Source organism: Macaca thibetana, chromosome 1 (assembly GCF_024542745.1).
Source record: "Macaca thibetana thibetana isolate TM-01 chromosome 1, ASM2454274v1, whole genome shotgun sequence".
Classification (NCBI taxonomy): domain Eukaryota; kingdom Metazoa; phylum Chordata; class Mammalia; order Primates; family Cercopithecidae; genus Macaca; species Macaca thibetana.
Window position 1 is genome coordinate 198,048,602 of NC_065578.1, and position 21,789 is coordinate 198,070,390.

Consider the following 21,789-nt stretch of genomic DNA (forward strand, 5'->3'; position numbering starts at 1 on the left):
AGGGGTCAGGGAGCCTGCAGGCCCTGATATTTTTGGGTCACATTGTCACAGTTAAGTGTCAGAGAACCAGAAAGGCAACACTGAATAATGAGAGGAAATAATGGGAAGCTTATTAACATATTTTATAAAAATTAATAACTTTGACATTTCCCCACTGTTGTACAGTGCCTCAAGATCCCAGGCTCTGCCTTGTGCAAAAAAAAGTGTTTCCCAGATCACTCAGCTCCTTGTTCTGGTGGGCAACTCTGGAATCCCTATGAGCAGAGAAGTCATCCCATGTGAGAACATTGGACTGTGTTAAAACGCGGGATCTTGGGAGGCCAAGGAGGGCGGATCACAAGGTTAGGAGATTGAGACCATCCTGGGTAACACGGTGAAACCCCGTCTCTACTAAAAATACAAAAAATTAGCCGAGCATGGTGGTGGGCGCCTGTAGTCCCAGCTACTCGAGAGGCTGAGGCGGGAGAAGGGCGTGAACCCGGGAGGCGGAGCTTGCAGTGAACTGAGATTGCCCCACTGCACTCCAGCCTGGGCGACAGAGGGAAACTCCATCTCAAAAACGAACAAACAAACAAAAAATGTGGGGTGTAGGACTAGTAACTTTGGTGTAGTTTCTGTTCTATAACTTTCTGATTTTAAAATACCAGGTAAATTCTAAAACCTCTAACTTCACTTTATTTTCTCAAAAATGAAAAACTCCATTGCATACTTTAAACCTCCATTGTGTTCTTTAAAGGTTGCAGTTACTCTGTACTAAAAGTGCTAACAGCCTCTTCAAAATATGTGTATGGCTGGAGGATGAAACTTAGCTTTACTGACTAGTTAACTCACGGCTTATTCTCTTTTGGATACAAATGAGGTCATTTCAACTTCATAATATAAATTTCACTGGCACCTGTTTGTGGAGGATCTTATGCTAAGTAACCACACAAGCACATACGCACATGCAAGTGCACTCATATACATGCATACATATATTTCTGGCAGCCCACTAGAGAGAGCTCACATGCATCCAGGAGTAAATCCCCAACTGCAGTGTGGAGTTCCTGGGTATCGCTGCTCTCTCTGCCTCCAGCAAGTGTCACCGGCTTCCCCAGGCAGAGCTGATGTTCTCTCCACACCCAGAAAGTGCTGCCACCTCTGTTGGCACTATCACCATCACCAATGAGGCCATTCAGTCCTTGTTGGATGCTACCATCTCTTGCCATTGGTTTTGCTGCATCCTAGAAGGTACAGCAAGCTCCTGCCAGCCACTGCTGTCTTCCATGTGTCACCACTATGGTTTCTCCCATCCCCCCAAAGACCCTGAAATCTGCTGGGAATGACAACTGAGCTCTTAAGGTAACATATCTGCACTTTGTTTCTTGGTTAAAAGGGGGATGCTGTCTCCCTGTTTTTTGGCCTTCCAATGTGTGAGAGGAACCCTAAGGTAGTTAGCTTATCCCCCCAACACTTACCCACCATTTAATTAAACATGTTTGATCTTTTGGTTTTTATTTACAGCACTGTCTCAGACTGGGTCCTAGACATGAGTCCACATGGCTGGGTTAAGGATAAATTTGATTTCAGGGACCAGAATCACTCTTCTCCAACAACCTTTGGCTTGATACTGGGTTTCGCAGAAGTTGCTAACAGTTCCCTAGAACTTTTAACCTCTTTTTTTTCCTATAGTAACAGATCCCCTCTCCCCCTGCCCCAGTTAGGTAGCTGGGCAGATGTCATTCAGCTAGAAACTGCATTTCCTGAGGATTCTTGTAATGAAATTTGACAATATGACCAAGTTTAGGTCAAAGGTTTCAAGTAGGACTGAAATACATTTTAATGGTTCTGTTGAGGACCTAGGAGAAAGATCATCTATCCTGAGGGAAGGAGGCTGCTATGACCCAGTATTTTCGTTTAAATGCAGACTGTGCTGGTGTAACAAAGAGACTCAAAAATACACAATAGCATAAGATACATGCTTATGTTGGCTTGAAATGGTGACTGGATCCTAAAGAATTAGATGGGGGCTTCTCCATGTTTTTTTGCCTTTTGTGAAGGTTGGAAAAAAAAAAACCATGATAGTTATCCTTTGACTATGCACTACAGAGTGGCAGAGCTATTCAGTGGAAGAGACCTCGATGTTTCAGTGGCCTCATGGAGCATGGCTACTTTGTTACCCTGGACTGTCCATTTCTGAGCTGTTTCTCTTTAATTCACACAATTGTATTTTTTGTTTGTTTTCTTTGTTATAGCAGCATAGCCTGTACTTTTGTTGGTCTTATACTTGGTTCTTTATTTCCTTAGGATGAGCTTTCTTCTAGGACGCTTCTTAGGAAACATGAAAATGATCTTCTAATGGACCATTTTACTAACTCACTCAACATACCCAGGCATGTCTCTAAACAGAGCAGAGATTCAAGATGTGCTCCCTGCTCCATTTTTGGGGGTAAGCTTCTTCCAATTACTATCACAAAATTTGTTGTGGCTGTTGTTCTCTAAGCTTGAGAAAATTTCCTATCTATATTTGCAAATCTCTTTTTCAAAAGGCTGTAAAATGTGTACCTTTAGGAATTATTTTATGTACTGTCTGACCTGTTGCCTAGGGCAGCAGTCAAGAAAAGACTTGAATTTTATGGAAATTACCAAAAGAAGATTTTGTGCAGAGGATAACTGTGGTGGCTTTAACACAGGATCTTTTGGTGCCAGCTTTTTTTGAAGCCACCAAGGCTATGAAATGTGCAAAAGAGCCTAGATGAACTAGTTCTCTGAGCTGCAGCCCTCCCAGGTGTTGTGTACATGACTGCAGGGAAGGGGAGCCTTTTCATTGTTGATGTGGAGAAAGATATAATGCAATCCGCCATGTTCAGGGGATGTGTGCATGTTAATTGAGTAATTTCCAGCCCACATGTTCCGGAAAGCAGAACTTTCCATGAAACTCTCTGGGGGTGAGGCATAAAAGAGTACACACTGGGTACAGTGTACACTGCTCAGGTGATGGATACACCAAAACGTCAGAAGTCACCACTAAAAAACTTATTCTTGTAACCAAACACCACCTGTTCTCCTAAAATCCTGTTGAAATAAAATAAGAAAAAAATGAAAAAAAGACAAAACAAAATGACCATTAATATTTGAGTAGAGCTTATTCGTTGATAGTTTCATTGTCAGAACCCTTTGAGGTATATACTATGATTGCCACCAACTTAAGGATGCAGAATCAGAAACACACAGGAAAGAAGTCAAATACCTTTCCCAAGTCAGAGAGAGTATATGACCTGAAAAAGAACCACATCCAAACTTCATTTTCAATTCCCTGCTCCTACCAGTACTCAACATGATCTCATTCTTGTTGCACCCAGCTCATCTTCCTCTTTATTTCTAAAAATGATTTGAAATCAGGATGATTATTGCTGATCCTGAAAAAGAAAGCAATTGCAAATAGATGCTTTTAAGTCATGTTACATAGCAGAATAGAAGAGTAAAATGTAGTGAGTTCACCTAAGGGAAACATGCAACAGTTAAACAATTAATATAGCAACATAGCAAGATTTGAACCATGCAGTTGAGTGAAAAAAATGAGAGACAAGGTGAGTTCTATAGCATGATACCATATATAGAAGTTAAGCAAACAAATACAAAAAACAATGTTGGTAGCAAATTCCTATTGGAGCATATCTAGATAAAACATAATAGAGGAGGTGCCTAGGGAGGGCAGCAGGAAGAGAATGGAGATGTTGACAAGAGCCTGTCATGAGCTAATGAGTATGGCTAAACCTCTTTGCACTTCAAATTCTGAAGGGAAAAGATGCATAACAACATTGTTTCAAGACCAGGGATGGATCAACAGAACAAGTGAGTCAGGAAGCCACTGACTTGGCCAGATAAACCTCAGAGTCCCTTTTAATGTTAACATTTTGTGTCCACTGATTTTAATTCATTAGTTCATGCAATATTTATGTAATGTTTACCATATACATGGCAATATTCTCAGTGCCTGAGTACCTCAAAACGCAAATCAGAATGACCCTTTGCCATTGTGGAGATTATATTCTAGTGAGAGGAGACAGATAACAAGCAGTAAACATAAAATTATGGTATATGAAAAAGGTGATAAATACTAAAGGCAAAAAAATACAGGCAGAGGAAGGTATTAGGAGTGCAGAGGAAGAGTGCCAGGGTGCAATTTATGATGGGGTGCTCGGGAGAGGACTTATTTTTAAAGGTGGTATTTGAGCAAATACTTGAAAAAGTAGGACACTCTATATAAATAATTGGGAGAAGAATATTTCAGGGAGAGGTTTCAGCCGTGCAAAGTCCCAAGGCAAGGAAGGATATGCCTGGCATGTTCAAGGTATATACTATGATTGCCACCAACATAAGGACGCAGCATCAGAAACACACAGGAGTGAGTTCAAATACCTTTCCCAATTCACAGAGAGAGTACATGGCCTGAAGAAGCACCACATCTAAATTTCATTTCAAAGGAGGTCTGCGAAGGAGGTCTGGGAATTTGGGGTTTTATCTGAGTCCAATAGGAGCCATCAGAAGGTTTTGAACAGTGGGGTAACATCACATGATTTACATTTTAAAAGGATCATTCGGACTGCTGTGTGAAACATAGCCTGGCAGATATGAAAGGAGGAAGACTAGTAGGAGGCAATTGAAGTGTCCAGGTGAGAGATGGTTTAGACAAGAGTAGTAGCAGTGGAGATGTTAAGAGGTGGTCGCATTCTGAATATTGTTTTGAAGGTGCAGTAGACCTCCCCTTGTCCGTGAAGCTATGTTTCAAGATGCCCCAGTTGATGAGAGAAACCACAGATAGTACTGAACCCTAGGTACACTATGATTTTCCCCACTCATACATACCTATGGTAAAGTTTAATTTGTAAGTTAGGTACAGTAAGATATTAGTAATAACAACTAATAATAAAATAGAACAACTAAGGAAAATCAGGGTTACTTGAACACAGCACTATGATACTGTGACAACCAATCTACTGGCAGCTACTAAGTGACTAAAGGTAGCATAGACAAGGTGGGTGTGCTGGACAAAAGGATGATTCACATCCCTGGTGGGGTAGAGTCTGGTGCAAGATTTCATCACACTACTCAGGATGGCGCACAAATGGAAACTTATGAATTCTTTATGTATATAATTTTTTATTTAATGTTTTTGGATCAAGGTTGACCACGGGTAACTGAAACCACAGAAAACCAAACCATAGCTAAGGGGGAACTATGGTAAAGACAACATGAGGTCCCAGTGGATTGGATGTGGGTGTGAGAGAAGAGAGGAGCCAGGGATGATGTTTTCAGTTGAACAACCGTAAGGAGGGAGTTGCCATGCCTGAAATGGGGGAGAAGACTGCAGGTTGCATAGATTTGGCTGGGGAGGGGCTGGAGCTGGGGTGGAGCTCACAGGTTAAGCTTTGGATGTGTTCAGTTGAGATGTCTGTTACACATTCAAGTAGAGATGTCAAACAGGCAATAGATTTATGATTCTGGAATTCCAGTAAGAGGTATAAAGATAAAAAGAGTTTGAAGAAATAAAACATTTCCAAGTCTTGCACTAAGGATGCCATACATGATATATATTAAGGAGTTTGTGTCTGTTATTTCTGAGGATTTTATATCTGGAGTGTGTACAGTCATCACGAATGTCATTGTCACCACCATGACTAAACCCCTGCTGTGTTAAAGGTACTTTGGGAAGTTTTCTGAGCATTTGAGTGTATGCCTGTGTTTTGGACCTGCTCTGATGTACAACAGAGACCCATTTAGATTGCTCTCAGCAGACTAAGTTTGGGCAGAATGGATGATGGTATGTAGCCCAATGGCTGTCACATACTGGCATCCCAAGATAAAAAGAAGTCATAGTAGGAAATAATTTAAAGTCAGCTCCTCAGGTGTGCAGAAATACAATTCACATTTTGCAACATTCAGTTGTAGTTTTAGCTCCCAATTCACCTGAGGCCTGAAAAACAGTCTTAGTCCACTTGGAGTAGATTCAGACACTTTTGGTTTAAAGTCAGTAAACTCTAGGTTTTCTCTTGTGCTTCCTTTCTGGGGCAGCCTATATGTTCTGGAGTGCATGGTCACACTGGGGTGGAGACAAGTGTCTGGTGGGAATCTGTGACTGTCCATGTGCAGAGATGTGCATTGCTGCATCTCTGTCCTTTTTTTTTTTTTTTTTTTTTTTAGACAGAGTCTTGCTCTGTCACCCAGGCTGGAGTGCAGTGGTGCAATCTCAGCTCACTGCAAGCTCCACCTCCCGGGTTTGCGCCATTCTCCTGCCTCAGCCTCCTGAGTAGCTGGGACTACAGGCGCCTGCAACTATGCCTGGCTAATTTTTTGTATTTTTAGTAGAGACAGGGTTTCACCACATTAGCCAGGATGGTCTTGATCTCCTGACCTCGTGATCCGCCCGCCACAGCCTCCCAAAGTGCTGGGATTACAGGCGTGAGCCACTGCGCCCGGCCGCTACATCTCCTTCTTGATTGTCATCATAGTTTCTCACAGGCCTCCGATGGGATCTCTGCATCCACATCTGGTCTTCTGTCCACAAGCTTTTCCACTGTGGGATTTTCTTGTCAAGACTGTGACACTCCTTCAGGTGCACTGGTTCTTTCTCTTTCCCCAACTCCCTCCATCCCTCTCTTCCTCCCTCTGTTGGTTCCTCAACTCTTACCTCTTTGCTTAATCGGAAGCGATGAGGGGGAGTAGATAGAGGAAAGCTTGACTGCTCTTTCAGCAACTCTGGGGGCCCAGGAAACATGCGGTGAGCTGTCCCTTTCTTCTCCAACTTTTTTCGTGGCCTGCTTGCTCTGTGTCTGCTGCTTGACACCTGGAAAGTATAAGAAGCCACTGTGGGTGATGCCCAACTCCTCCCTCCCTGCTTCATAGAAAGCAGACCATGGTTTCTATCATCTCCTCCTGGTCTTCAGTTTAACAGGGATATCATGCATTTCCCAGCAATGTCAATCCCCAGGACATAGTCCAAGATTAGTAGGCAATAGGGCTCATTCTCAGACACTCAAACTAGGATCTTTCTTGTTTCCTTTCCTATTGTTTTTCGACTTGTCAGCTCAGAGATTTTGTTTTTCATTTCCCTCTATATGGTGGGAAATGGGCTAGACAATTATTTTTCTAAGCCTATAATTTATGCCAGGACTGTAGCGTCTTTTGTTTCTTCTCTCTTTCTTGCTGTGGCTACACTTCCTGGGTAGGGTAGAAACCGTGGTGTAAATCAAATGGATAAGGTGGAGAAGGGCAATTCAAAGAAGAGGAAAGCAAAGACATTTTGGAGACAAATTTATGGATCTTCCCAACATCATTCAGCCACAGAATCTCTGGAGATCTGTGCTCAAATTTCAGCTTCACTGCTTCACCTCCAGGCTCCAGCTCAACCCTGCTCCAGACCTGGGCTTCTGACATTAGAGAAGCAAAGTACAAGATGCATCAGACAGTGTACCCATCTGCAGGTTATCACCGGCCCCCAGGAAACCCAGGTAGGGCACCTCCTTCAAAATTTTAGTTTTCCTATTTATCAGACAGGCATGTGTATCTCATGCATACACACATATGTTGGGGAGCATATGAGATGATGAGACTGTGGGGAAGGAGGTGGTGATCAGAGATAACTAAAAGAGCTCTGAACTCTTAATCAAAGGCTCTGAGGCCAAAAACCTGCTGTGTGACTTTTTTCCACTCATTGACACTTCTGTTCCTCAGTACATTTTTCTGAACTATGAAGGGAGATAGTAGGCTCACTTATCCACTTACTGGTTCAGTCATAAATTCAACATTTACTGGGCGTCCCCTGTATTCTATGCATTGTGCTAAGTGCTCTGTCACTATTGCAATTACTGCAGTTTCTTATAGATCACCTCTGACAACTGCAATGACAACCACCATGAGCTGGGCTCCTACGGGATGCCAGGCACTGTGCTAAGTGCTTCATCTATGTTATTGCATCCAATCCTTGGGAAGGGATTAATTCCATCTCTATTTTGCTGTTGAGAAAGAGAAAGTTTATGAGATTAAGGGACATAGTCAAGGTTTTCCAACTAGGAATAAGCATCAGTCAGGGTTTGGACTCCAGCCTTTCTGTTCCTGAAACAAATGAATAAAAAAGATTCACTGTCACAACATCATGTCCTTTGCAGCAGCATGGATGGAGCTAGAGGCACTTATTCTAAACAAATTAACACAGGAACAGAAAACCAAGTACCGCATGTTCTCACTTATAAGTGGGCGCTGAACATTGAGTTCTCATGGACACAAAGAAGGAAACAAAAGACACCAGGGCCTACTTGAGGGTGGAAGGTGGGAGGAGGGTGAGGATCAAAAAACTACCTATTGAGTACTATGCTTACTACTTGGGTGGTGAAATAATCTGTACACCAAGCCCTTGCATCATGCCATTTATCTAGATAACAAACCTGCACATGTACCCCTGAGCCTAAAATAAAAGTTTAAAAAGTCACTATCTTCCAATGTCTCATATTCTTGTTTCTTCTGATTTAAACATGCTATGATTCTACATAGATTTGAATGCATTATATGCACATCCAGACACACACACAGAATATTTCATAAGTCACTTGTCGTTGCTATTTCAGAAATGAGTAAAATACTTAGGACAGTGGACACACAGGTGTGTCCTGTAAGTAAGGATGACTCTGTGAGGTCTTTGATCCAATATCTTACTTTCTGTAGTGCTCACAACCCCATTTCAGGGCTGGGTTCCCATAGATGGGCAAATATTTGGTCCAGCCTTTGTTGCAACTGCACAGCTACCTATAGAGAAGGAAGAGTTGCCCTCTCTTTTCTCCTCCCACATTTGAGTGTCTCTTTCCTGAGCTCATCTGGGGCACAGTAGGAATGCTGCCAGAAATGCTACCCAACTGCACCTTTGGGTGCTAAGAGTAGTTTCCCACGTATGATGGAAACTGGAGATAGGGCATTGACTGCTCTGGACTGGGTGGTAAGAAACAGGGCTCCTCCAATCCTCCTATTTGGTGAATTAATCCTTTTTGTTCAAAAGATGCCTCAGACAAACAGGAGCTGTCATTTTGGAACACAGGGATTCAGGAAACACTTGGGAAAGTACTTGCCAGAAATTGCTCTTGAGTGACTTTATCTCAAAGAATTGCTGAGGCTGAGCTGTTATCAAATTAAATGGCAGACCTCAACATATCCACGCTCCCAATAAACCACATTTATTACCTTACAAAAGTGACATTTTCTTTGACAGTGAAGTAGCATAGTTGTAAAGAAATAATTTTCCATAACATTGTTAGTCACTGGCATGCAAAGTCATTCTCTGGCATCAAACTCAAATGATGTCTTCAATGATGAGTATCATCATAAAAAGATGGACTGGGCTCTGATATTATGGAGGAGGTTGAAGCAAGAGGAAGGAGGAGAAAAAGCATTTTCTGCAATCCTTCTATGATAGGAACTGAGATGAGAATCTGAACGGAAGGCCACACTGTACGGAGACTTACTCCAAGCATCCATCCCCATTCTATCCAGTTGAAATGAATAGCAGGGAAGGAATGAAACCTAGATTACCTTTACTAAGGGGAATTGGAATGGGAAAAATATTTACAACAAGTATTAGGTTGATTGCAAAAGTAATTGCGCTTTTTACCATTGAAAGCAATGGCAAAAATCGCAGTTACTTTTGCATCAACCTAATACAAATTTAGCTGCACAGACAATGCACTTTTCTATTATCCTGTCCTCTCCCAGAAGATGCACAAAGGTAAGAAAGTCTGTACTACTTAACATTTGTGTAGCAGTTGAAATGTACAGTGTCTTTTCGTGAATTGACCTGTTTATGTCTCTCAATAGCCCTGTGAGTTAGAAATTATCATTCACGTCTTATAGAGAAGGGAATCGAAGCTCAGAGAAGGGAGTTAAATCCAATATTTTATAAAATCGGGGCTTGTGGAATCTAAAGTTTGGAAGGCACCTTCAAAGTGATCTAGTTGAAACTCTAGTCCAAATCAGTCTAATTTAGCTCAATTGCACTGGATTCAATAAACATTCATTTAGTACCTGGTTGTGCCTAACACTGTGTCAGACCCTGATATAAAAATAGGAATTGGTTCTGGTTTCTGTCCTGGAAGAGCATACTGGCAAGGGGGACAGCCTGGTAAACCACTTACTCTCACACTGTGAAGTAGATGATACCTGAAAGAGGTATGTGTGGTACAATCTAGGCAGGAGCCATTATTCACCTGGAAGGGCGGGTGCTGGGGAGAAGTAGTCTAGAGAGGTCCCAGGAGCTGAGCTCCTAAGGAGGAGGAACCTGTCTGTGGGACTGGGAAGGAAGGGCCGCTGGTCAGCAAGGCAGGACTGCGCAGGCAGAGGGAGCGGCATGCGCCCAGGACAAAGGGATGCTCAGAGGAGCCTGGCAGTCTGTGGGGCTAGCGTGTGGCTTTGTGGGAGAAGGAGTGGTGAGGAATCTGGAAAGGGAAATCAAGATGGGAATCTGAAGGACGTTGAGGACCATGTTATGTAATTCAGGTTCTCTCCTCTAGGAAATAGGGACCCATCAAAGGCTTTTAAGCACAAGAGTACAGAAATAGTGATCATAATGATCCCAGGTAACATTTATTGAGCACTTACCACAGGCCAGACACTTTGCTAGACGCTTTACATGCAGCAGCACATTTAATTTTCTCCAAAACACTTTGAGGAAAGAACTGCTATGATCTCTGTCTTACAACTGTGGAAACCAGGGGTGAGGGAGCTGAAGTACCCTGTTGTGGCAGAGTCAGGCTCTCCAGCTGTGACAGGCTTAGATGGCTGTGTTTATCAGAACGATCACTAAAAGCACTGTGGAAGGTCAGCTTCAAAGGAGAAGGGGTTTATCCTGGCCCCAAATGTATGACTCAGGACTCATTGGGAGGCCCTCCGTTTCTGAGCTGGGGAAGCAAACGCTCCTGTCCTTCCACGTTTGTTCCCTTCCCCAGGAAGCTCAGGAGAGGAATGTGGCCCTAGTTACCCAAGCCATTTAGCTACTGCCTTCCGCCTGTCCCGACCATGTTTACCCCCTCTCCCTCCCACATTTGCACTCTTCATGAGTGACAGCTCTGAAACCCACCAGTGTTGGTTCAATGGACTTTAGGGAAATCGAGGCTATTCAACCTAGAAAGTGGACAACAAGTATGGTAGGGGCTACCTGTGGTCCAAGATAGGTTTGGAAAGGCAGGATGAGCAGAGAACAACATACCATTTGCACCTTGCAGAGTGGGCCTCAGAAATATTCTGATTCCATGTCAATTAAATATGGGCAATCGTGAATATATGGGTTAAAGATATGAAAATGGCTGGACTGTAAATCAGTTTATTTAAATGCATTTTTGATAGCAGAATATAGGCATATCATTAGCTTGTAAATGTGTCTAATAAGCCTGTCTTCACTAATATGCTAGAAAGAGTCTAATTAACTCTTTTTTCCTCCAGTTAGACAGTCGTGTGAGAATCTCTGATCACAATTCCACACTATCTTTTTAGCATCAGCAAAGCAGCACTAAAACAGCCCCTGTGACATCTATAAAAATGCTAGTTTATAATTAGGACGATCTTGGCTTGAACAATAATGTTGCAATTTGCAGTGATGGCTTCTGTTTCCCTTTCATTTTAATGTATTAGTCTACAATGCTCTGGAGATTTCTGGACAGACTAGCTTGTTTCCATTTCCAAAATTGCTAGCATTATATGCTTTAGGTTACGGAAGAAGCAGCTGCGATTTGGTGGGAGTTTTTTGGGGGGAGTGGGAGGAATGTAAAGGCAAAAGAAATACTAATGAGAAAAGCCAAGTATAACATCACCCATTTATTTCGTAACCCATCATCTGATGTGACAGCCATGTTGTGGAGCCATAGGAATCCCCAAACAACAGAACCCTTGTGTTTCCCAGTGTTCTCCAGTACAGGGGTGGTTAGCCTCTTTCCATCAGGCTCCCAGAGGCCTGCACAAATCTGCCATGGATTCCACCAAGGAAATTCAAGAAGGTGGACCTTTTTGCTCTTTCAAGCTTATAATTCTTTGTAGAGTCAATTTAGATATTGAGACAAAATGCCCACATCGCTATCAGAACCACATCACTAAGCCTGCCATGTCTCTTTTGTCATGCCTGGAACACATTTGTCCTTGTTGCCTAAAGCTAGAGTTCTTAACACGGGAAAAGAACAGCCCAAGGATAGGCTTCAGGAAATGTGTGGATACCCTGAAATCGAATGTAATGCTAAATGAACATCAGAATTCTCTGCAGAAGATTTTACCCACATCAAAATGCGTGTTACACCATTGAAGAAACTGACTGAGGAGACCTTAGGTGGGATTTGGGATTTGGGAATCTGTGTTTTTTTAAAAGAAACTCCCTGGTACTTTTGATAATATATCTTTAACTGGGGAGAATGATCATGACTTTTATCAGAACCTCAAAAAAATCTGTGACCCCAAGAAATTTAAGAACCCCTTGTATGAAGTTTGGCATGCTAGGTGCTTTTTAGTCTGACCTCATCTTTCTTTTTCAACACTGTTCTCCTATTGGGGGATTGAGGGACCTAATAAATAGCACCATTCTTTCCTAACTGACAATTTAGAAATAAATTAGTAAGGTAGAAAGGAGATGAACATATTACCTTATTTTCTAAGTGGCTAATTGCAATGGACTGAACATTTTCAACAAACACATATGTTGAAATCCTAACTCCCAATGTGATAGTATCAGTAGGTAAGGTCTTTGGGAGGTAATCAGGTCATAAGGGTGGAGACTTTACAAATGAGATTGATGCCTTTATGAAAGGGACCATAGAGAGCTCATTCGCCCTCTTTCTGCCATGTGAGGATTCAAGAAGTCAGCAGCATGCAGCCTGGTAGAGAGTCCTCAGTAGAACTAACCATGCTGAAATCCTGATCTCAGATTTCCAGCCTGCAGAACTGTGAGAAATAAAGATCTGTTGTTTAAAAGCCATTCAGTCTATGTTACTTTGTTATAGCAGCCTGAACTAAGACATTAATATTGAAGAAGGTGGCATATAACTTCAGGCTAGTAGGGTAATTAATACTGAAACCACAAGTTTCTACCCACCTAGCCTCAGGTAGTGCTGGATGTAGGAGCAGAACCTGCTCCTGAAAGCTATGACATGGGGGAGCAGGGCAGCTCCTGTGTTGTCCCCAAGCAGCTGACTCCAAAGAGGAGGAAGGGCAGGTGCTGGAAAGCACAGGCTAAACTTCTTCCCTAAACTGCACTGGGGTAGAATGAATGAAGGGATAAAGAGAGGCCAGGACTGTTACTCTAACGGAGCTCTGTCTACATGGAGGCAAGCATCAGGAACAGTGATTACTCCTTGACTAAAATTTTCCATTATTTCTTAATAGGTCATGTGTTTCCCTGCCTCTGTATCCTGTTTAACACCTATCCTGTCTGAAATGCCCTTTCAGTGCTCATTTCAGCAGCACATATACTAAAATAGGAACGATACAGAGAAGATTAGCATGGCCCCTGTTCAAGGATGCAATGTCCTCTCAATCATCATCATTTATCTGAATTTCATGTATCCTTGAAAACCAGGTGGAGTTTGACTTCCTCAGTTGAGTCTTCTCTGACTGCTGCTGTGGGTAAACGTTCCCTGTACCAGGAGCAGTCTGCTTGGAGTCCCCACAGCAGTTCTCCAAAGCCTGATTGACACCGACGTTACCTGCAGGAGAGTTTACCCACACCAAAACCTTGGCCTCACTCTTGGAGAATCTGATCAGATCTTGAGGGGGGTTTAAGAATCTGTATTTTTAAAACATCTCCCAGGATAGTTCTAATAATCTGCCTCATCCAGAAACCACCGTCCAGTCATTATTTGCATGACCCTTTTGACACTCACAGCCCTGGCTGCAAGAGGGGAGAAATGCGTCTCACAATGTAAAAGGGTTACAAAAAGGTGCATAGGATATAGAGCACAGGGGAGCTTAGTTAGGATGGGCATCATGGAAAAGAGGCTTAAACGTGGGTGAGGAGACAGTGGTGCCAATTGTGGGGAAGTAGTGGGGATAACCTCCAGCAATTTCTCTGCAGCCAAAAGAGACCTCAGATGTCAAGAGGGCATAAGAGAATTATATGACCATTATCTGTAAAGGAGTATGATCATAATACCTTTGTGTGGGTGAATTAAGTAAACAAAGTATACAAAGTATATAATGCACCTAGCATAGTTCCCAAAATATAGAAGATACGGCAGTCCCTCTTTATTCATGGTTTCACCTTTTGTGGTTTCAGTTACCTGTGGTCAACTGCAGTTTAAAAATATTAAATAAAAAATTCCAGAAGCAAACTATTTGTAAGTTTAAAATTGCATGCTGTCCTCTGTACCATGATGAAATATTGCTCCATGCCACCTGGGACATGAGCGATCCTTTTTTCCAGTGTATATATGCTTTGTGTGATACCTGCCCATCATGATATAGGAATAAGCAGTGTATATAGGGTTAGTACAATCTGCAGCTTTAAGCATCCACTAGGGGTCTTTGAACTTATTCTTTGCTGATATTGGGGGACTACTGTACAGTGAATACAACTTGGAATGTCATTGTAACCCAGATTTAATTTTGTGCCTATAATACTTGCCTGTGGAAAGAAAATGGGACAAGTAATAACAAAATCACACATGGACAGAAGAAACACTGATATTCTCATTTTGTTCATATATTGATTTTTGCTGACTTCCATTAGTTCATTGTGCTTTCTTTTAGCTTTTTGAGCATATTTAAAACAGTTGTTTTAAACTCTGTCTATAAGTCAACTGTCTGTGATTCTTCAAAGATGATTTCTGCCAATTTATTTTCTTCCTTTGAACAAGGTATGTTTTCCTGTTTCTCTGTATGCCTTGTAATTTTTGTTGAAAATTGGTTATTTGGAAAAACAGCTCTGTGGATCTATGGTCTGTAGTCTCTTGCAGCTTTCATGAGCAGCCCTGCCACTTCTCACTTAAGTTCCAAGCAGGGTGAGACAGAGAACCATCCTTCATGGAGCTCCCAGATATGTTGGAACATTGCAATTCAGGTCTTCTCTGCTCTTCTGATTCAAAGAAGGGAATGGGGAACTGGGTTGCCCCTCCTCCAGGCCCAGTGTACCATGCTAGGGAGGGTGTAGGAGAAGGGCAAGTGAATCACCATGAATTTGCCTCATATTTTGAATGTAGCTTTTCCTTGATTAAATGTTTGCTTGGTTGCTGTAGACTTTTGACTGTTTTCAGAGCTCCTGTAAGGTTATTTTAGCCAGTTTCTGTTTGTTCTTTGATGTTTCCCTGAGGAAATGAGGGATGGACTATCCTAGTCCACCATTTTTATATCAGTCCTTCTTGGTCATCCCTTTTAGTTTTCTATCTTTCAGGATGTCACTACTATTTTTCAAAAAACATTAGGATTACAGACATAATATTTTAAAGAATAATACAATTGTTGAATTGATGGAACAAGAAAGGACTTCAGAAACCATTTTGCCCAAATCTTTTTTTCTTTTTCTTTGGTGAGGAAGTGAAGGCTTCCTTCTGGAAAGGGAAAGAGACTTTTCTGAAGTCACACAATCGTGAGTGGCAGATGGGAGCCTCAAACCAAGATTTTCTAACTGAATGTCCAGTGGGATCAGCGTAAGAAATACGTGTGACCCCGGAGAGTGTCCAGTAGGCAGGATTTAGCGATGCAGCCAGGATTTAATGATGCTAGCACTGCTCTCATCCTGCGTGCCCTTGTGCCCTTCCCCATCCTGCACACCCTTTTCCTCTTCTGGGACAGTAGCCATCATTTCCAGTTCTTCATGTTAATTAAAGCAGTGCTGACATGGCTGCTCAGACAGGAAGTGCTGCAGCTGTGTTTCTCTTCTCTTCTTACAGGTATTGCCTTTGGAAGTTCCCCAGCAACTGTCTGAGAGTGCTGCTTGATATTAGGGAAGACAGAGTGGAGAGTGATCTTGCACCATTATCTCAGGACACGCAGACTTTCATCAGGTGACTGTTGTAGCTAATGGGCCCAAAGGCTTTAAAGCTTCATAGAACCTGAGATAGGGATTGGACAGGTCCTTTTAGAAAGCTGTTCAGGTGACCTAAAAAGTTGATTTAAGAACATTTTTCACTGACGTTATTTTCCCCCAAAATTATATGTTCTATATCTTGCTTTTGCACTCACTTCATTATCAATAGTAGTATTAGTGAAAGTGGTGGCAGTAGTAGCAATAGCAGTAATGCTTCTTGGCTGTGCAGTAGATGTTGTGAGGGTGAGTAGTCCTGGGGAATCTTACAAAACTAAGGACCTGTTCTTCCAAAAAGTATAGATACAAATAAACATACGATTATGAGACTGCAAGAATTTTACAAGCATCCTAAAATCTAGACCTCAGATTGAGACACCCCTGTGGACAGATGATACCATTAGCTTATTTGCCATGCTGTTGTGGATAAGCCAGTTTGTCTGGTTTCTATTTTCGCACATGTTAAAATGGGAATAGATAGTGTATTCATAGTTGGAGAGAACAAGATTAACAGCAGAGGACTAGGCCTGGTGTAGCATCAGCCTGGAGTAAGCAGCTGTAGGACACAGGAAAAAAGGAGAAACAGAACCTGAATATGAGGGGATCCTGCAAGAAGGCAGGTGACAGGCAATAGGCTGGCATGAGAGAGGCCCACCCTCAGGAATCAGCAGAGGATGGGGAGATTAGCAGATTCCAGTAGGCAGGATATTTGAGAAGTAGACAATTTTTTAGTTTCTAGCTGAAAGACCAGTAGTCAGCACCGGGTAGATTTGAATACCTGGTAGGTAGTCAATGAGTAGCAGGAAGTGAATTCCTAGGCTGGGAATCAAGGGACAGAACTGCCATCCCTGGGGAGGTAACCCAGGGCAACAGAGCAAGAGGAAGTGAAATGTAGCCAAGGCCTGGGAGAAATAGGCACCAAGAACCATCTAGCCACAAGAAATGGAACTCATATTGGGGCTGAGACATGGGACAAAGCAGGCCACCCATAGAAACCAGACAGATGAAAGACAGGCACCAGCGGTTTACAAAAGGATACAATTAGTCAGTATAGATATTAAAATGTCAGACCTCAATATTAATCAAGTAACCGCAAATTAAAACATGATACCATATTTTGCTTATTAAACTAGTAGCAGTTTTTTAAGCTAAAGGACCATTCATATTAGTTAGGGTAAGTTAGTAAGAAAATGGTACACACTGAATGCTGAGCACTTTGATGGGTGCAATTTTTCCTAATTTGGAAAAAAAGCCAAAAACTTGCACAGATTTTGGCTCAATGTTTTCACTCTGAGAAATTTATACAGACAAACGTTTAAGAATGTGCACATACATTTAGCTACAAGAATGCTAATTGCAGAGAAATCAGATGTCCAACAACAAGCAACTGGTTAATGAATTATACAATATCCATATATTGGCAGATAATGAATAAGTATAGCTGATGATGTATAATTATATTTATTGGCATGGAAAGATGTTCATGATACATCGCTAAAGAAAAGAATCTGGTCACAAATGGGTATATTTGGTATGTTCCTGACACATAGTATACTCTTAATAAAAATGTGATTTATTGATATAGGAAGAAGAACATAGGCCAAAATGTCAACAATTACTACCTCTGGTTAGTAGATAATGGAAATTTTTTTCTTGTCTTTTCTTTTACCTATTTTCTTACTTTTCCACCAATGAGCAAGCATTATTCGTATAACACAGAAAAAGTAAAAGTTACTTTTTAAAAGTACAGATTATTAACTGAATGCCTCCTTTACCAGCAGTCCAGGGAATATTAACTAGCATGCCCTGATCTGCAAGTCAGGCTTAGATGACCTCCCCAAAGCCTAGGCTGCAAGACCCCTAGGCCGAGAGGCAGGCATCGTGGGTCTGTGCTCCTCCCATCCTGCTCCCCTCTCCAGGCTCCACCACTCTATAAAAAGCTAAGTCACTGTCAGACCGGTGGTCCGATCCCAAACGCCAGGCCTCATTTAGAGGAGCCTTTCTCAAGCACCTTATATTTGTTAATTACATAAATACCAAATACTGAAAGCTCCACAAGGACAGAGTAGGTCTGTCTTGTCTGTTGTATTATCTTCAGTGCCTACAGCACAGTGCTTGGCACATAACAGAAGCTTGATAGAAAGTAGAGTAACTGATATAGTATAAATGTTTTTAAATAAGGTGAAGAAAGAGGAAAGGAAATAAAACTAGATTCCATGAGTGAGTACCCTATATATGCCAGGCACTATTTTAGGAATTTTTCATGACACGAGAGTTAGTATAGACCAGTGGTCAAAGACGCAAGCTCTGATACTCAGGATGCCTCGGGTTGAATCTTGGTTCTACTGACTACCTCGGTGACTCTGAGAAAGCTGCTTAACTCTCTAAGCCTACATTTTCTCGTAAGTAAAATGGAAACATCATGCCCAGACTCCAAGACATGGCCTCCAATAAGCCATGCCTTCTGGTATTACTGCCCTGGTACAGTTTCCGCCCACCTTCCTACTCTGCTGGCCTGTGACCCAGTTGAATAAACAGAAGGAAACCAAATGTGATCTTCTGGGAATTCAGAACCTAGGCATTAAAAGGCTTGATAGACACTGCCTTTGTGCTTTTGGGGACCCTTAGCTGCCTTGTAAGAAGTCTATCCTGGAGACACCATGATGTGAAAAGGCCACGAGGAGAGGTAAAGCCCTGAGACCATGTGGAGAGAGGGACCCAGTCTTTCCAACATTTCCACTGAGCCCACGTGACTTCAGTCCTAACTGCATCTGATTGCACCACATAAGAGACCCCAAGAAAGGCCAGCAGAAGAACCCCAGCTGAGCCCCATCAACTCACAGAACTATATGAGATCAAAAAATTGTTATTTTAAGTCATCAAATTTTGGAGTGGATTATAACACAAGAACAATAGCTTTTACTTTGTAGATAAAATACGATCATGCACATAAAGCACCTGCGTCCATTAATTATTTGGTCTTTGCAAACAATTCTGCAAAGTGGGAATCGACTTTTCCATTTTCATGATGAGGAGTCTGAAATAGAAGGGAGAAGTAGAGGACGGGCATGGTGGCTCCTACTTGGAACCCAAGCACTTTTTGTTCCAGCTATGCAGGATGCTGAGGCAGGGGGATGACCTGAGCCTGGGAGGTCCAGGCTTCAGTGAGCAATGCTTGCACCACTGCACTCCAGCCTGAGCGAGACTCTATCTCAAAAAAAAAAAAAAAAAAAAAGTGCTGGGGGAGGGTTAGAGACAGTATTATTCAAGGGACCAAGTCCATCTCACTCTGAAAACATATTTTCCTTACTTCATAGCCATCTCTCTAGAAAAAGAGAAGTAGCAACTTGCCCCAAAGTCTTAGGAACCCAAGTCTATTTTTCCACATCAAATCATTTTAGTAATAAATAACAAGAGGAATGAAGGCTATGTGAACTGAAGAGTGTGCTCTCAAGATGGAGCTGGTTGCTGTGGAGATGGCTGTGATATCTCAAGCTGATGATGATTTCAGCTGTGGAAATGAGCCGCAGGAGTGGATGCACCAGGAAGCACCAACGCTCTTTCTCCTAATGCAATATAATGAGGGAAGTTAAACTACAAATGAATGAAAATAGGGATGGAGTATTTTCTAAAGATAATGCTTCCCGGCATCTCCACAGCGCTCTAAAGGACACCATCAGCTGGCAGAATGAGAACAGCAGTAAGTGCCATTCAGTGTTAATTACATTTAAATGTAAATCTAAAGGCATCGGGCACAGACAAGTCATTTTTAATAACATTTCATCCTGGGCTATTAAAATTTGTATTTGTCATCATCTAATTGATTTGTGTCCATTTCAATTATTTGTTTTCTTTATGCTCGTCACTTCCCCGGGCCAGTGGGAACAGGCAGCTAGGAACTTTCATGTCCTCCCTCCACTGTGTTCATTCTCATCAACACCTGCCATCCCGAATATCTGATAACGTACCTTTTCAAAGTAGTTCACCTCCTGCCTGCTCCCTGACCAGAGAAACTAGCTTTGTGTGATGCTAAGCAATCCCTCAGCCCTTCTCAACCCAACTCAAAAACCATCCTAGGAAGGCTACCTGGAGGAACTTTTTTAGTATATTTCACCTAACCGGTGAACATGTCTATTTTGTCTTATTAGATATCTACAAGCTCTTTAGGCAAAGGTGTGCTGACTGCCTTTTATCTCAGCCGTTTCTCATAATGTACCCATCCCCACAACACACACACCCTACAGCACTGCTGTCAACTCAGTGCTAGCTCCTCTCATCAAAAGTTGCCCATCATGTATCCCATTCTTTCAAGTCTCCTACAAGGGGACAAGGGTGATAATTGATTAATTAATTAATAAAATAAAGCACTGCTAATGTGTTAGTTTTCTCATGCACGACCCTGGCCAGATAACAATATACTGTAAATTAAATAAAAATGCACATATCGGCCAAGGATCACCTGAAGTCAGGAGTTCAAGACCAGCCTGGCCAACGTGGCAAAACCCTGTCTGTACTAAAAATACAAAAATTAGCCAGACATGGTGGCAGGCGCCTGTAATCCCAGTTACTCAGGAGGCTGAGGCAGGAGTATCGCTTCAACCTGGAGGCTGAGGCAGGAGAATCGCTTAAACCTGGTGGGGGGGGCGAAGGTTGCAATGAGCCGAGATCACACCACTTCACTCCAGCCTGGGCGAAGAAGTGAAACTCAGTCAAAAAAAAAAATAAAAGTGTATATCTCCTTAAGACAAAAACGGAGTTAATGGAGAAAGTAAGGAACAATATATCCAACTAGAAGGGTAGATAATTTGAAATAGGGACACTTTTCTGGACCCTTAAATCATATTAGGAAATCAGTTGCCTATTTTGCCCAGGCCTTTGAATACCAGGTTTGAAATAACTTTGTTTTGTAGATCTGGTGGTGGTGAATGTTGTAATTGAGTTCTCTAGGGCTCCCAACCCACCGTCCATATAATAAAAGGCAGATGGGAGATGTTATTCAGTTGACATGGGGCTTCGGGACAAGTACAAGGTAGAGGCAGCAGCAGAGGCAGAAAGGAGGAAAGTTTTCCCTCCCATATTCGAGTGTGCTTGCATTTCCCCCCTCACACTTCCCCAGACCATCCTTCATTCGCAGACAACGTGCTCATGCCTTTGAATGCCTCCACCTCTATGCATGCTGCTTTTTCCACAGCAGTATGAATCAGAACAGACATGGCTTCCAAAGAGCCAAAGGGAATGGCATTCACCCATCACTGCAGGGACAGGCACTGGAGGCTCCAGCAGTTGACAATATGTTTGTAACAGATCACTGGGCAATTTTCCAGTCTGATACTTCCACTCTGCCTGTGTCCTCCAAAGCACAAGGTATCAGGAAAGTTGGCAGTCTAGTGTGACGAAGGCTTTGAAACACAACCCCCATTACACACCGCACGCCGGAAGGCATCCAAGCTGCAGTACCCCGTTGAATGCATTTGCAAGTCTCTGAGTCCCAGGTTAATTGTACCAAACAATGGCCCTGACCCATCAGTACAAAAAGACAACTGGCAGGCTCGCAAGCGTCTGTTCATTTAACTCACCTCTCTAAGTGTCAAGGTACTTACACAGGCATGTGCGCAGGTGGTGGGCACAGGAATACATGACGGCCGATGCATATTAACACATATGTGTACCTTTATAGATAGCTACCTGCACATGTACACATATATTCACACACACACATGCACACACACGAACCAAACTAAATAAATCATCCATCAGACTGGCTCTTAAGC

At 42.4% G+C, this 21,789-nt stretch overlaps 1 protein-coding gene and 1 non-coding gene across 6 annotated transcripts in view; one reads left to right on the top strand and one right to left on the bottom strand.

Moving 5' to 3' along the window:
* MGST3 (microsomal glutathione S-transferase 3) overlaps positions 1-21,789 on the bottom strand; it is a 1,219,025-nt gene that overhangs the window by 662,003 nt on the left and 535,233 nt on the right. The gene's annotated exons all lie outside the window — the stretch shown is intronic.
* On the top strand, positions 13,446-13,548 carry LOC126944658 (U6 spliceosomal RNA). The gene has a single exon (XR_007722147.1). It is a non-coding gene; the product is annotated as a U6 spliceosomal RNA (small nuclear RNA).